Raw genomic sequence first — 16,198 nt, 5'->3', positions numbered from 1 at the left:
AATTGCTACCTTTGTATCTGTACCTGGCACTGGACATCCTGATATTTTTTTGTAGCAACAAAATATTTGAGCACACAAAATCTTGTACGATTATGTAAAAACACTGGTTCACCACTTGTGTATAAATAATTAGACCTTATGGAAAACAAAGGTTGTCTCCTGAAAATGTATGTACTTTAGGTTCATGCACATATAGTATATCAAACAACAGTTGATATTTGCCTCGCAGTCATCACCTTTCTACCATCTGTCATTAAGGATATTTTTTGCTGAAAAAAATGAGACCTGAACATCTGAGTCTTATGTGTGATCTTTTTAATGTTGAACCATTTTCAACAAGAATAACCTTGGCTAGATTTCAAACATTATTTTTAGTTAGAAAATATTGCCCCCAAATTGATCACTTAACATAGTATATTTATTTATTTATTTTATACCAGATTCTGTACTATATGGCTCTTGCCCTTGCACCTCTTCTTTTTCCACTTTATTCTATCACTCCTCTGTGTTGGTCATGCTCATTGTACAGACAGGAGAGATGAAAGAGCAGCAGTGCAAAAGATTACATGCACAACTGATACAACTGGGAATCAAAGTGAGCCAGTGTGAGGTTGTGTGATGTGCTTGTTTATTTGAGCTCTTCATATTTCAGAAGGTAAAGCTCTGCTCTTTCAGGGGGAAAAATACTCAGCTGGGTCTGGGATGAGTACATGCATTTACATTTTTTTCTGGAATTCATTAATCAGAGCAATGGCTATAACCTACATTTTAAATAGGGCGATTCATTCCATCATTTAAAGAAACAGAAAGAACCATTTGTCCAATTCATTACTGCAAATGACTAAGATAAAAATAAACCAATCTATATTCTGGACTGATTAACTTTTAGCCTACTTCAAAATAGGCAGCCTGCTATTGCAAAGCACTGTGATAAATAGTATCCATTAGACATAAAGTCCTTAGGCAAAATGTAAGTATGTGGTCAGTCATTGTCAATCAGTTTGGAGACAAGCAAAGCAACAAAAACCTTGAAATTTACAACATTTATGCATGCAACAAACATTTTTTTATTACTTTTCTTGTCTTCATTCAGGCTTTGATTCGCCAATATCTGATAAATTACACAGCCAATTTATTTTGATATATACTGTCTACAGTATTTTCAAATGACTCTTCATGGTGAAATTAAAGGCTGGATTTGGATATGTGCTCCTCTCATCTGATTGCCCATAACTCCACTTTTGCTGCTGTGCATCAAATTCCAATCAGGTAAGCATCTGCTTAGAATTCACTAAACAACCTTTCATATTTGCGCTGGGAAAAGAATTAAAGCTTTCTAGGATATTGCTCATTTTCTCTTCTGCTGTTTGGGATAAGAGCTATGATTTATTCATTTCTAACCATTTTGGGCTCTAGATGGAATTCAGGGCCAATTTTCCCTTTTAATCAATGTTGAGATAAGCAGTTGTATTTTGTAATTTATAGCACCATCCCTGCCTGACGCTATCTAATGTCCTGAGTTTTGTGTGTGTGTGTGTGTGTGTGTGTGTGTCTTAGTGTGTCTTAGTGTGTGTGTGCACGCTTGCATACAATTGGGTTTGTGAGAGAAAGACAAAGACATCAATAATGTGTGAACATATTTGCCTATTGTTCATATCTTTTTATGAATCTTGTGAATGTGGGCTTCCCTAAGTGCATCAGCATGCATGTCAGCGTGTGCTCTGCCTTAACAAAATAATGTGCATGCACATTATTATGTGTGTTACAGTTAAGGTTATATCAGATATTAATCGAGGCACTGATATTAATTTATGGGCAAAACAGTATGTATATGAGACAATGTAATGAATGCCTTAGGTTGTGTGGTACTGGGTGATTGAACTAATTTAAAAATAGCATACCACCCATAAGTAGGGCCGACATTTAAACACACACAAGTAGGTTGATGAGGAAAATAAAATTGACCAAGATGGCCTTTCACCTATTGGCATGATGGTACTTGATATGTCCTTTTCATCATTTAACAGTTATGGTTACTTATTACAGTAAAGATACTATTGTCTGAAGTTATCTTTTGACAAGCCCATTACTGTAAATCCTTGTTGTAGTATGTGTCTAAGTGTGTTGTGTGCTTTTTCTCAGGCTTCTGGGCTTCTGTTTTTGTATGTATATCTCTCTGAGAGATGCTCTTAATTTCCCCCTCAGCTGGCCTCCACTTGGCCATGAATGCGTTATTACACTTGAGATAAAACTAATAAAGAGGAAGAATTCAAATGTCTCTGGATGTATCCGCCGATTTTCATTTGTTTCTACTTTTGTGAAGCATGACTTGCATTGAGATTCAAACTGTGTAAAAGGGCGGAAATTGGATAGCCTGGGACTTTTTCAGTAATTATGAATAAGGGTAACCTGAGTGTATCTCATTACAACAAGCTGTGTGTGTGTGAAAATTGTGTTATATTAACCACAATAAGAAACAAGGGGTGTTTGTCCAGCTTTCATCCCTTTATATTTAAATTGACAGAAACAACGAAAAGAACTTCTCCATCCCAGGCACCATGAGGTGCAGGATAATTAAACTGATATTCATTGATCAAAGCAAGACTGATGCAACACACACGCCCACTAAGGCATGCATTTAAATTAGAATGCAAGGCTACAGAATTTAATAACATGGGCAAATTGAATATGGTGAAACCAGGGTTAGTGTTTGCTGATGATTGTCTATAGTTTGCATATGAGAATGTATGTCATAGGCGTTTTAGACATTTATTACTTCCATGTTTTCCCCATTTTTCCCCCCTATATTTTCTTCAGTTGTTTTGCAAAAACTAGGTCCTTTTTACTGTTTTTATATCTTGAACTTTATCTTGATCCTGAAAGATTTGGTTGCATACTTCAAGTCTTAAGTAGGTAATATTACGTTGCACTGCTGATTGTTGACAAGTAGCATGTCTGGATAGTTTCTTTTTGTTTAAAGTAATGTGTGTTAATTGCATGTGATATTTTAGTTGGATGTTCCACCTGCAATTTTTTTTAACAATTTAGGGTTGCTTATTTTGGACATGATAATCAATCATGCTGGGGATTAGACATTTTGATTTTTATCAGCAACGGGCAAAACAAAACACTCGTGGGTACAACCAGAGCTATTCAGGACTGTCTGAATCTCTAATTGAGTAGGGACAATTCAGTCTGGGCTGAATTCAATTTGAAAACAATACCCTTTGCGTTGGCCTCATTACAAGCGTTTCACACTGAATAATGAAGCAGAGTGCAATGCTAATTCAGGATGAGTGTCAGACTGACAATACTCATTCTAAGAGAAAATGTTCATGTTACCATTAATTATGAAACAAGAGCTCTCACGTGCAATGTGGGGGTAAAAAGTATGTCTGGTCTTACTTTTCTTACAGTGTATGCATTTAAAACCCAGATGCATCGTTACGGAAAAACCTTCTGAACAACGTGACCGTGCATTGAGTCCACATGTAAGCTACGCTCAACATAATGCAACACAACGGAGCTCAGAATAACACAGACTGCAAATGTATGTCTCCTTTCAAAAACAAACGTGCTCAATATAAATCAAAGTATTTCAAAGGGACCAAGTCTAGGCAAACAGGAGAATGTTTCACTTGTATTAGGTTTTCATGTCAAGTTTTTATTAACTGTTAATATTGTACAATTATTGTAATCACAGACGTGACATCCACATTTTCTGTAATTAAAACTTGGTGGCTCCTATTACATCATAGACTGTCCTGGCATATAGCGTCTAGTTCTCTTTACTGTAAGGTTGATCAGAGGAGCCAAGACTGGATGATGAGCCATAATTGTTTTGGCCAGATATAATACATCCTGAGTCCCTCTCTGCATGGATTTGTGTGTGTGTGTGTGTGTGTGTGTGTGTGTGTGTGTGTGTGTGTGTGTGTGTGTGCGTGCGTATATTTGGCTGAAGTCTGGTGTCAATATGCAGTGATACATCTTGTATTCAACTTGTAGCTATTTTGTGTTTCTTATTATTCTATATTTCATTGGTGTGCAATCTCAATTATGGGACTGTAAAGGCTTGAATTATTTTGAATTAAAATGACTATATGTAACTTTTTAATGTTTCTGAAACTGTGTAATTTTTCATCAGTAAACATACTTACAGTGAAAAGAACGCTATTTTGGTGTAGTTTTTATTAATGCCTCTGCCGGGTCCGAACACCTGAAAACCCTTTGTTATTGTATCAAGCCAGATAAAAGGTAGCAGGAGATTTCTTTATATAGGCCTAATTGTATTTTAATTTTATTTTAGAAGTTATCTGCTGTAGTTATGGCTGATCCTGGGGCAGGAGCATCATAGAAAAAAAGGAAATTAAACAAAGAACAATTAAAAGCTAAAATGGAAAGTGAAAGACAACGGGCGGAACATCGAGTCACACTCGGTCGGGCTTTCAATAGATGGAGACAATTACAGGATTGTAAATAATTCAAAAACGTCCCCAAATTGGTTCTCAGGTATGTAATATGTCTATTTCATTCATAACAATAACTTTACAATGCCCGATGTGATTGTACGCCAGTAGCAGACATTTAATTATGTCCCCCTTCCATTTAAAGCTGACGTTTTATTCCTTTTAGCCCGTGTTTGTGTTGGCTTACTGTTTTCTTGTCCCCCTGTATTTGTGTAAAGCTTCCTTGGGTTTCATGAAATGCGCTATATAAATCTAAGTTAATATTACGTTTGTTGCTACAACAAACTCTTACTACTTTGGCTCGTGACACAGTGACAGAGACACCCGTTTTAGCTCACAAGACATCCAGGCTAAGTATGCAAGAGAATATTCCTGTATATCCATGGCCTCTATAGACCTCATATATGTAACGTGGCGGTGGATAATCGCCAAAGACTCTAACATTTAATGTGCACCATTTTAACTAAACTTATTTCACTCTTAAATTAAGTCTCTCCTAATTGAAATACATTTCAAGTGGATGTTCCTGTCTGATACACTGCCATGAGTGTTTCAGGCAGCCAAGGTATCTCTTGAAGTCAATGGTTGGCTTTATATTTGTTAGAATAGGCTACTTGTGACAAACACAGGCCCGCCATTAGGAATTATGGGCCTAATAGGCCTGGTTTATCTGTACCCTCTGAAAAAAATCCATTTGATTTTCTTAAAATTGCTTGAAAAATTAGCTTTATTATAAGGTTCTCTAAATTGACATTTTGGAAGATTCAAGTGTGATATATTGTTTGACAAAGTGCACGTGCAGGATACATCTGCAGCATTAACATCACTTCTGGCACATCAACTATTAAAGAGAGAGAAAGCTCCCAGAACCATGCCCAATCATGCTACAAATTCTGCAACATCTCCAGTCTCCTTTTTCTCTCTTAACATTAAAAGATTTTGCATGTTAACAAGTATCCATTGGCATACTGTATAACCAAATGTGGGGGAAGAATTTTCAGCCAAGAGGAGGTAGGATCGCAAAGTTCTAAAAGCCAATTAAAAACATCAAACTCAAAGCCAAATGGGTCTGATATCCTGTGCTCAGGCGCATTGGCTTGTGTATTTACCAATCACAGCGCTGCTTGTTTTGTTGAATGTGCTGTCAGAATCCACAAGCTACGATTGAGCAGAGCCTAATGATCTTCAGCAGTCGCAGTTCATTTTGGTTCGAAGTGATACATGGAAATTATTGCAGTGTTTACAAATTTAGTAAACCTCTCTTCTGCTCTCCTATCAATTTACACCAAGCCAGCATAGCTCAGGCTACCTCAAGCATGGCCAGGAAAGTATCACACAATGGAGTCAATCCTGCACAAAAAGACAGCTGGGAACTGCTGCACACACACAAAGACACAAATACACACACACACACACACACACACACACACACACACACACACACACACACACACACACACACACGCACGCTCAGCACACTCAATATAGTAAGGCTGGGCTGGTGCTGTAAATTACAAAATGCAATTCAGTCTACACAGAAACACCAGCACACATAACTTCAATATATTAACACACACTTTTTGTTTTGTCTTGTCAAGGTACTGTATTAGCATACATTAATTTTATAGACACATTGGTAATTATTGTGCCTCGCTGTTACATCCTGAACCTTAATCCCTACCTTATCATTAAGGTAAATCTAATTAAAATGTGTAGCATTATCCTTAAAATGTCAGGGAAACAATCTGTACAAGTGATTACTTTTCACCTAATTAGGTCTAGTTACACAAGCCAAGTCTTTCTGTACAAATTGTGTGTATATATAAATGACACACATGTAATTTGTACACCTAGATATGCTGTCCAATATGGAGGGTTATGCTCTTAATTAAAATTAATTGTCATTTATTTACAGATCCTCCTGAAAAAGAACAGTATTTTATTTATGAATATAATTATTATTCTGTGTGGAAAATGAAAGGTGGATGTGTAGGGGACTGTGACTGGAATTCGAGTAACTGATTGTGTTCACTGGTCTGCTTATCACTGCTAAATGTAAGATTCTGAGCTCTATGGTCTAACAAAAAACCTAAAAAAAACTCTATTACTACAACATAAGCTGGTCTTTAGGTCAACTATCTTACTTGGTAAAATTGCCGGTTCATTTTCCACTGTAATTTATATGAGTGGATGAAACTGCTTGCTTAATAGCAGGCCGTGCTAGTTAACAAAACATTATATATTAATTTCTCAGTGAGTTTGTTTCAATACTAACACATTCCTCGCTTGATTATTGTCCTATCCAGCATTTGCTCTTAGTACTGTAACACCACTAGAGTAGGAACAACTTATTTAATGCTTTGCAATCCAAGCCATTTAAGCCAATCTTTGGTTTCCCCGGTTTCCTTTTGTAATAATGCTTGTGTAACCTCAACCCTGTAATGCACAATGAAAATTGACAATTTTTTTTTTGAAATGACAACCTGGGCAATTAGGATATGTATGCTGCAGGATGTCACATGAATGTGTAAATTGTTATATGACTATAAAGACAAAAGAAAAAAAACTAAACAGAAATTGAATTTTACAAAAAAAGTATTGAAATCACACAGATAACAATAATGAACATGCTTTTAAATATGTTCTCCCAAGTCTTGGCTATCAGAGGAAACAAAAATAAACACTGTAACTAATAAATAAATAAAAAGTATTTAGATTTTTTCCCAGAAACAGAGTGTGCCATCTCCTATTCACACCTTCTACAATACTATCCAAATGCAGAAATGAGAATCTATGCATTATTCATTACATTATGTTACATTATATCATTATTTTGGCTCATTTGTTTCATGTTTGGTAAATGTAGCATGAAAGTAACACAGTAAGGAAAGTGGCAGCATCTACACCATTGCGGTTGCCTCTGCCATAAAACGTCAAAGAAGAAGAAGATACTGGTCGGCACACTCAGCACACTGAATACAGAAAGTGAAGATGGCCGGTGCTAACAGTAAATCAATACCTTTTCATACAAAGAGATGACTAAGTAACTGTGGAATTATTGTCCAAAGTCTTTGAAAGGACACTGAAGTTCCAGGCCTGATTACAATGCTTCCGGAAGGGCTACTATGACAAAGAAGCCCTCTTCAGAAAGGCCCAGACGTTAGCCTTCATGCTAAACAAACTCTATCGGAAAATCGGATTACGTAACGTGAGTTATGGATTCATCATTATAGATATCATTACAGGCTCCAGGTTATAGGCTGCAAAGACACTGTAGTTCCAGGCTGGATGAAGAAACTTCTAAAAAGGCCTACGATCTCATGGAAGACCTCATTAAAATGGCACATTTGTCTTCTAATAAAAAAGTAAGTCTGTACACTGTAGGCTATTGATCTGGAGAATGAACAACGTTATGACATAAAACGTGTAATTTGCAGTATACAACAGCATTGATCTCAAGGGGTTCAGAGTGGGTACAGAGGGGCTCCAGTACAATGACAAACAAGATAGTCATCCTAATTGATTGTGCCTGTCTATCATTATAATTTATCAAATCAGTGGATCATCTTGTGGGTCCAAATGTGTGGAGATTAAAAAAAAGGCTAGTAGTGAGGATAGCAAGAAAAAGAGGGTTCTGCTCAGCTTCTGTCACAGGCTGTGCAGCAGTGGGGGGGAGGTCTGTCTCAGCTAGAATCTTCAGAAAACAGGGTGTAGAAGTCACTGGGGGACTGATTGTGTTACCTTGCTGCGTGTTCCTAGTAATTTGATTGTGGCGGGTCTTTGGTAGTGCCTCTAACAGGCTGGGACGGCAGCCAGGTGTGTGAAGTGATGAGCTGCCAGCCAAGGCTCTGGTGACTCCTTCTATTTGTGTGCCATGTTCTCCTTTGTTTACGTGTACCGTCCATGGAGCTGCAATGGTAGGGCCCAGAGATTTCTTTGTTTGTTTGGTTATTCAAGTATCCTGGTTTTACATCAGCTTTAACCAATTTAAGATCACACTTATATCTCTGGAAAAACTGTTAATGTGTAATTTATTCTATACTAAACCAGTCATCTTTCCATTTACTTTAGTTTTGCAACATATGTCAACAAAAATCAAAAGTACTTTGGCGTAATTAGTTTTTTTCTTCTAAATTAAAAGTAAACTACTGGATGTCTGCATTTTACAGACTTTCATACAGACTTTTTTGCTGACCGACTGCTTGATCTGTGGGTGGCTCACCACAAGTGGGCTGGAAGATTCGGTTTATTGCTTTATTCATGGCATGTGGGAGCTTCAACTAATGGGTAACACCTGCAAACTGCTTTAGTTCCATAAAACCACAGCTCAACTATGACTAGTATTAAGGTACAGGTATAGGTAAATGTAGCTATGCAAGATTAATAACTGTAATATGTTGATTGTGAAACAAAGTAAACTTTGTTTTAGCTACCAACGTAAACTCATATATTGTATTTAATAAATAAATGAAAATTCTACACATTGGTATTGGTATTGGCTGAGAAATTGTTCATCCCTACCACAAAATATAACGTCCTGCTTCCTTTTTAACTGGCTAACATACCTCTCACTGCGAAACTGGACAAGGAAAGGATGTAAACATCGGCTCTTTAGGTCTGTGTGCCATAAAGCGTGATTTCACAAAGAATCAGACCCGGGGACAGACATTAAGAATAACTAGGATATTCATATAGCCACTTTTCTTACTGATGGTCACATTTGCTTATGTTTGTGGTATAGAGGCATCAGTATCAAATTGAGATTGTTTAATAACCAGTTACAAGCTCCTTGTAGCTGCTTTAACCTTCAAGTATATTCTGTGTTTTTTTTTTATCTCAAGGGTAATTAAACATGTTCATAGAATTGTTGCAATTGTACCATTTTTGCACAAAATCTGACAGCTCTGTGTAGCAAATAGTATGTCTACAAGGTCAGATAGAATGGTTTGTCATAGCAGACCTGGGGTTTGTGTGAATAGAGGAACCAAACGCATGGCAGGAAACTGGTCACACATCAAAAGTGAGTTGTATAAGTTGAACTACAGAGGCCAAGATGCCATCCTGTAGTACTGCCTTACAATATGAGGACATATTACTTTGGCTATACACTGCATATATTACACTACATTGTAATCCGGAGGATATATGCCATGGATTTTCCAAGTATATTAATCCGTAAAAACACCAGTTTGTAAGTTGAATATTATGACAATACCTCCTGTCACACATATGTCACCAATTAGTTTTATTTCATGTAATAAATAAATAATAATATAATTTATACTTTATTAATCCCACAAGGTAAATTACAATATTTTCACTCTGTTGTTATTATTCACATTACACAAAGGCCTGCATTGCACACATATGCTCAGTACCTATGTATACACCAATGGAGAGATGTCAGAGTGAGGGGGCTGCAGCCGTTGATGGACAGGCGCCCCGAGCAGTTCGGAGTTCGGTGCCTTGCTCAAAGAGCACCTTGGCAGTGCCCAGGAGGTGAACTGGCACCTCTCCAGCTACCAGTCCACCAGCATACTGTAATGGCCGACAGGATGCCATTGTGTTGACTGTTCTGCACGGCAGTGCAAAGCATCATGGGACTAGGTTATTAGTGTTGTTTAAGTGTTTAGTTTAAGTGGGTAAATGATGTTCTGTTAGTGTTTTTGTTATGCATTTACGTTACCTAGGTTTTAGTCCTGATAATGTGCTCATGTTTATTTACATTACCTTTGTTACATTTGTTACCATGACTGAAACACTGGGTTAGGTTAATGACCTCTATGTATTGCGTATGTATAGCGGTTGAATAAACTTCCACAGTTCTATATCTCTGGCTCTTCAACTTCTTCCACGTAGCTCGCTACAATACTTTGGTCCGTATGGTCATCTCTATATCAATTGGTTTCTAAGCTATGATTTCACAAAACATCAAGCAACACCACTTCTGGCAAAAACCTTGAATGTACGGGATTGCATTTAAGTTTGCCATGACTTTAATAAAATAAGATTTATGTCATGACTTTATGACTAGGATTCATATTAGTTGTATGTATGTTTTCTCAGGACACTACAGATAGTGTAGGTCTAGGCCACACTATAATTTACAGAGACCTAACAATTCCCCCATAGCATGCATTTGGTGTGACAGTGGTGAGGAAAAACTTCCTTTTAACAGGCACAACCCTCGAACAGAACCTGGCTTGAGGTGAGTGGCCATCAGCCTTGGTCGTCTATCTAAGTATCTAATATTTATTGTCAAAATACAATTGTCATTGTCAACAGTGCAGTGCAGACAAAGCTAATGCATGTTGAAGTCTGAACAGTATACAGATCTTAATTCATCCACTGCCTTCACTCCACCTGCCTGTGCGATTTCCATCATAATAACTGTAAAGGTTTATGAGGCAGTGTGTGTGTGTGTGTGTGTGTGTGTGTGTGTGTGTGTGTGTGTGTGTGTGTGTGCTCCCAGATGACCACTAAACAAAACACAGAGCTGCAAAAGTCTAAAGATTTACAGCCGAGGCATGGGCTTTCAGGAGACATGAGTCACACAGGAACATTAAATATTGCAGTATCTCTTCAATGCACGTGCCTTTGTCTGGGTTTGTCTGACTGTGTGCATGTGGGTGCATGCATGCTTTCTTCTGCATGCACAAGTGTCTATTTGAGTGAATGTGTGTGCTCTTAATATGGATATCGCCCTCTCTTTCATCCTTTACCCTCAAGGGGTTTTTCCTTGCACACAGACCCTTGTCATGAGCCGGTGACCACAGCAGCGACAGTGTTGTTCTGATCTGTTCTGCTCAGCCCAAGACAGAGATGCTTAGCTGCATGGTGGATAATGGATGAGAAAGACAAAAAGGGGTGAAGATAGTGAACTGAGGGGTGATAGATGAGGGAGGCTTGATTTAGGAGGGATGGGGCCAGGTGATCACTGAGAGCCAAGTTAAATGGGGCAAAGAAGGTAAGAATAGGTGAAGAGAGATGAATAGGTGTCATAAGGGTAAAATAGGTGGATATTGATAATAAACTGCATAAGATGAAAATGTGCTGGTGAAGAAAACGTGGATAACAGAGCAGAATTAAGGCATATGGGAAAAGATCAAACCTCTCTCCAAAGGACAACGCTGACATATGAACACACCATTATATTTTTGGAACCTCTTCATCGCTCTCCTCTGTCTCACTCACTGTACTCATTTTAGACTATTATCTCCCATTCCTTTCTCTATATTTCCTTTCCCTTACTCCTGAGTTTTCTATCAGTCTGTTTCCAACAGCCTAACAGTATATTGCAGGGCAGTGTATTATGGTTTGGCTATTATCTGTGTTATAGTAACTGCCTGTCCTCTGATAACAGTAATCAATTACATCTCTGTTCACTGTGCCATTAAGCACTGAACCAGTCATTACTTTATATAACACACTCTTCCAATCTCTGCACTTTTTGGGCTTCAGTTCAAACCTCTCTACCACCTCATTATTCTCTTTGAATCACATTTCTTTGTTTCTTTCATCCATCCTGGGGTATGATAATCTCATCTATTTCTGGATCCCAGTCCCCAAAGCTAGACCATGTAACAAACAGCATGCTGTATCATTTGGACCTTATGACTTACATTGTTATTATAATCAAATACCATATCTAACTTACCTAGCTGAACCTATTGGTTATTTAATAACCCGTAACAAGTAAAAAAGATAATTAAAAAATACATGTGTTTTTCATTATCATGATTGCAGCATTTTTCAAAGTCTTTCATTCACAAAAACAGAATTAAAGCTGTTATTTTTTACATAGATGTCTTCTTTTTTTGGTTTTGTATCAGTGTAAAATGTGTTATGTACATGGCTTAGTGTACATTAAAAAGAACATAAAAACTGTGGCAATATTTGTATTATATGTAGGTTATATCAGTCGTATTAGTAGTGGTAAACCAATCTAGAAAGAGTTGGTGTGTTGGTGGCCGTAGGTTTAGTAGCAGCTGTAGGTGTAATACTGCTAGGAGGAGTGTACACACAATTGTTAATAAGTGTTCATATTTTTGTTTTCTGTGGTTTGCTGCTATTAAGAGGGGCTTTAAAGGTAAGAAGCCACACAGTGCCAAAGTCCACAACTCTTAGTGAGAAGTCACAGTTGTAGAAAAGTAATGAGACCCTTTTCTGGCAGAGGAAAGACATATTTCCCCACAGCCTGCCTCAAGCAATACAGCCCTCTAAGACTCATAGTGGTGATCAAGGAAGACAAAGGATAAAAAGGAGAAGTATTTGGTTCTACACTAATAAAGTTAGCCAATGTAATAATGTCAAGTGGCAATTTAAAGATATTTCATTTTTAACTGGAACATGTTTAGTAAACCTACCATTTGGTATGCCTTACCTCTGCATGCATCGATCGACAAATGCAGTTGTTGTCTTATGCCTATCCCTGACACGGGATAACCTAGGTGATAGGTTCCTCCCAGCCCAGTATCCTTGTGAGCTGTGTCCACATTGGACAAGTTCCACACCTCACATTGTATGTCCAATGCCACCATTTAGTGCCAATAAGGGAAAAAGTGTGCTCTATATGTACAGTGGTGGAAAGTAAAGGTGTTAAGGCTGGGATTGTGGATGGGCATATACTGTAGTGGGTTCAACATTAATGCTAGAGTGGCACCAGATCTGCAATTAAAGGTTTTTTAATCACATGTAATATATTTTTCTGCCTAACCTTAACCAAGTGTTTTAGTTGCCTAACACAGACAATGCCCTGATGAACACCACAGGCAGAAATGCATTGGTCTCACAATAATGTTGTTCTTCCTGCTGGAGTTTTTATGGTTCTCCATGGACCTCGGAAGCAAATTAAGTTGTGCTGGAAATCCCTACTCTAACCCCCTACCCCTAACCATACCCTAATTTTAATCAAGTGTTAATGTTGCCTAATCATAATCCTCAACCATGATTTTTTTTTGCCATAAACAATATCTTTATAATACCATACCATAGTTGCCATGCCCAGATATTGTAGAAAGCAAGAATTCAGGGTTTTGCAGAGCCATCCAATATCTGACTTTAAATTTGGTACTTCACTCCTGTGAAGCACTGATTTTTCCCATACCGTAAATAATTTGATAAGTTGAAAATATTCTACCATTGCCTCTGCATCCAGAAAATCACTTTAAACCAAAAACAGAATTTGTTTTGGATAATAGCTGCCGTGGTAGTGGGAAAAGATTATCTCTTTACTCAAAGATGCATATACTTCAGCGATTCTGTAAAAGCAAATGCCACATTTTCCTCCTCGCTCACTGGTGATGTTATGAAAACTCAATTCAGTTCACAGTTGAGATTCTAAATGTCATCAGTGAGCTGATAAGACATTTGGATATTACTGTATAATAAAATCTTAATTTGATTGTACACTATAGGTTGCTGTGGGCAGCCTATGCTACGAGAAAAAGTTTGCACTTACTGCCTCTTCTTCAGACTATTGTATACAATATATCTCTCTTACCAACAGAGTCAACATCCCATCCCCTAAACTATCTTTCAACCACAGGTTCTCAAGCTCAAACAACCACAATCCATAGCTGAAATGACTCACAGACTTAGCTGCTTGACAACACTAACGCTACTATGTTCATTAACATTACTGTTATACTGTAGGGTTGCATTGACTGAGAAGAGTTGTGAGTGCCTGCAATGAAAAAGACTGGAATACTGATTGGTTTTCCTAGACCCCTTGACAGTCAATGGGCAGTTAAACAGGTGGTCCACACTGCGTCTACTCAAATATGAGCTATTTTAAATTTCTTTCTTGCCTCGCGCCCTGCAACAAAATAATAGCACAGCCTCACTCCAGCCCTGCTCTGTTGGACTGCTACAAGTCCTTTGAAATACATAGCATTCAAAACCTCTATGCCTCTATGAAGCCCTGTCATTCCCTAGTCTGCTACAATATAGTGTAATTACAATAGTTGCTGTTTTTTAATCGACCTTAACCTGTCATAATTAAGATGAATTACAAAAGAAGTGATAGGCCAAGCCTACTGTGATCAAGACACCAGATTTGAGTGAGGAAAATAACATTTCAAAACTAGGTGGTATACCACCTGCTTGCAGTATGCAAGGATATTAATAGGCCACACGTTTCTTTGCAATTACTGTTAGGCACTTGGAGGGAAATGAGCAAAACAAGACATCAGTTTGTTTTTTTTGTAAAATGAGAGGCTAGATTTAGAATCAGAGGCATTTAGCTATGAAAGACTTCCCCAAAGAGGAGTGAAGGTTCAGCAACCTCTAATTTCATGCTGATTCACAATGACCCATGGCTTGATTTGCCTTTGCCTGCTGGGTCAAACATCACAAACCTCACTAATAACGACACTCCAAAGAAAGGCTAATGACTGAGGAATAAAAGAACGTGATGCTGTGGCTGACCACAATGATCTTAATATCAGATTATTTATCCACATCAATTTCTCAACATCTTATTGAAGTATTTGTCCTCTCTCCAAAGCTCTGAATTGTGTTTTTTGGCAAAGTTTGGAAATCACTTAATCTTTTCCAAAGCTTTTTTATGTGCTCTGCTGCAAAGCTACCAGAAAAGTCTATTTCATTCTCGTGCTGTGTTAAAGCAGCAGCTGGTCCTCACTAAACTAACTTTGGATTTTTCCCCCTCTGCGTGTGTGTGTGTGTGTGTGTGTGTGTGTGTGTGTGTGTGTGTGTGTGTGTGTGTGGTAATAGTACAGGGAGGGCCTGTAAACTCAGTGAGCCTGATAACCAGAAAGTTTGTCAGCACCCAGAAACCCTTCAAGCCCATCATCATCTGGACCTCCATCGTAAACCCAAGGTTTATTGTATATTTGGGTCTCGACATGCTCACAGACACCCCGTCTTAAAAAATAATAATAGAAGCGATTTGATGAGACAGTAAAATTGAAGGATCCGGCAAGGAGATTACTTGTATGTCAAAGGTTGCAGCCTTAAAAGTGTGTAGTAGTCTGCTGATCAGCCGTAATGGTGTGCAACATCACAGAGGTTTCACAAAAACATTAATGCCAGATCTGACAGGAGAGACAGAAAACAATGTTTTGCAACAGCCATCTTAACCAATCCCCGAACCTTTCTAAAACTTCTCATTGTCCTATAAAAAACAATGAAAAATTTAAAATGTGTAGCAACAAAGATAAACCAAATCATATGCATTTTTTCATTGTATCCAATGAGCCTTGAATGGGCTTCACTGGGCCAAGAGTTGAGTTTGGATCTTTATCCGACAGCTAAACCCCATACTGATGTTTGTGGTCTGAACTGAAAAACAATACAAGCTGTGTTGTGTGTGACCGAAATGTCACATGAACAATATTATAACATGCAACTGAGAGAAACAATGAATTCACCCGTCTGTAAGCACTTAGTGGTACTGGCGGGAAGCAGAAAAAGCAATGGAGGATGAGCTGCTGCATGTAGGCACCATTGTTGCACCAGTTGTTTCTTTTCATGAATTTGGTGAAACATATAAAGTGCATCTCGTGTTTAGACAGCAATCATATGCACACAAAAAAACACTATACCACATACTAGTTGGATCAGGTCTAATGGTTACACACAATACTGTCAGCCTCCTGAATTGTTTATGTAATCCACATTGGATACAGGCTCCTTTGTTGTAACCAACCTGGGTTGCATAGAAAATATGTGTCAATATCAATGTTTTCACAAAATATTTTCGCAAAATATTT

This window comes from Perca flavescens, chromosome 13 (assembly GCF_004354835.1).
Source record: "Perca flavescens isolate YP-PL-M2 chromosome 13, PFLA_1.0, whole genome shotgun sequence".
NCBI lineage: Eukaryota > Metazoa > Chordata > Actinopteri > Perciformes > Percidae > Perca > Perca flavescens.
Note: the sequence above shows the minus strand (reverse complement) of the source record.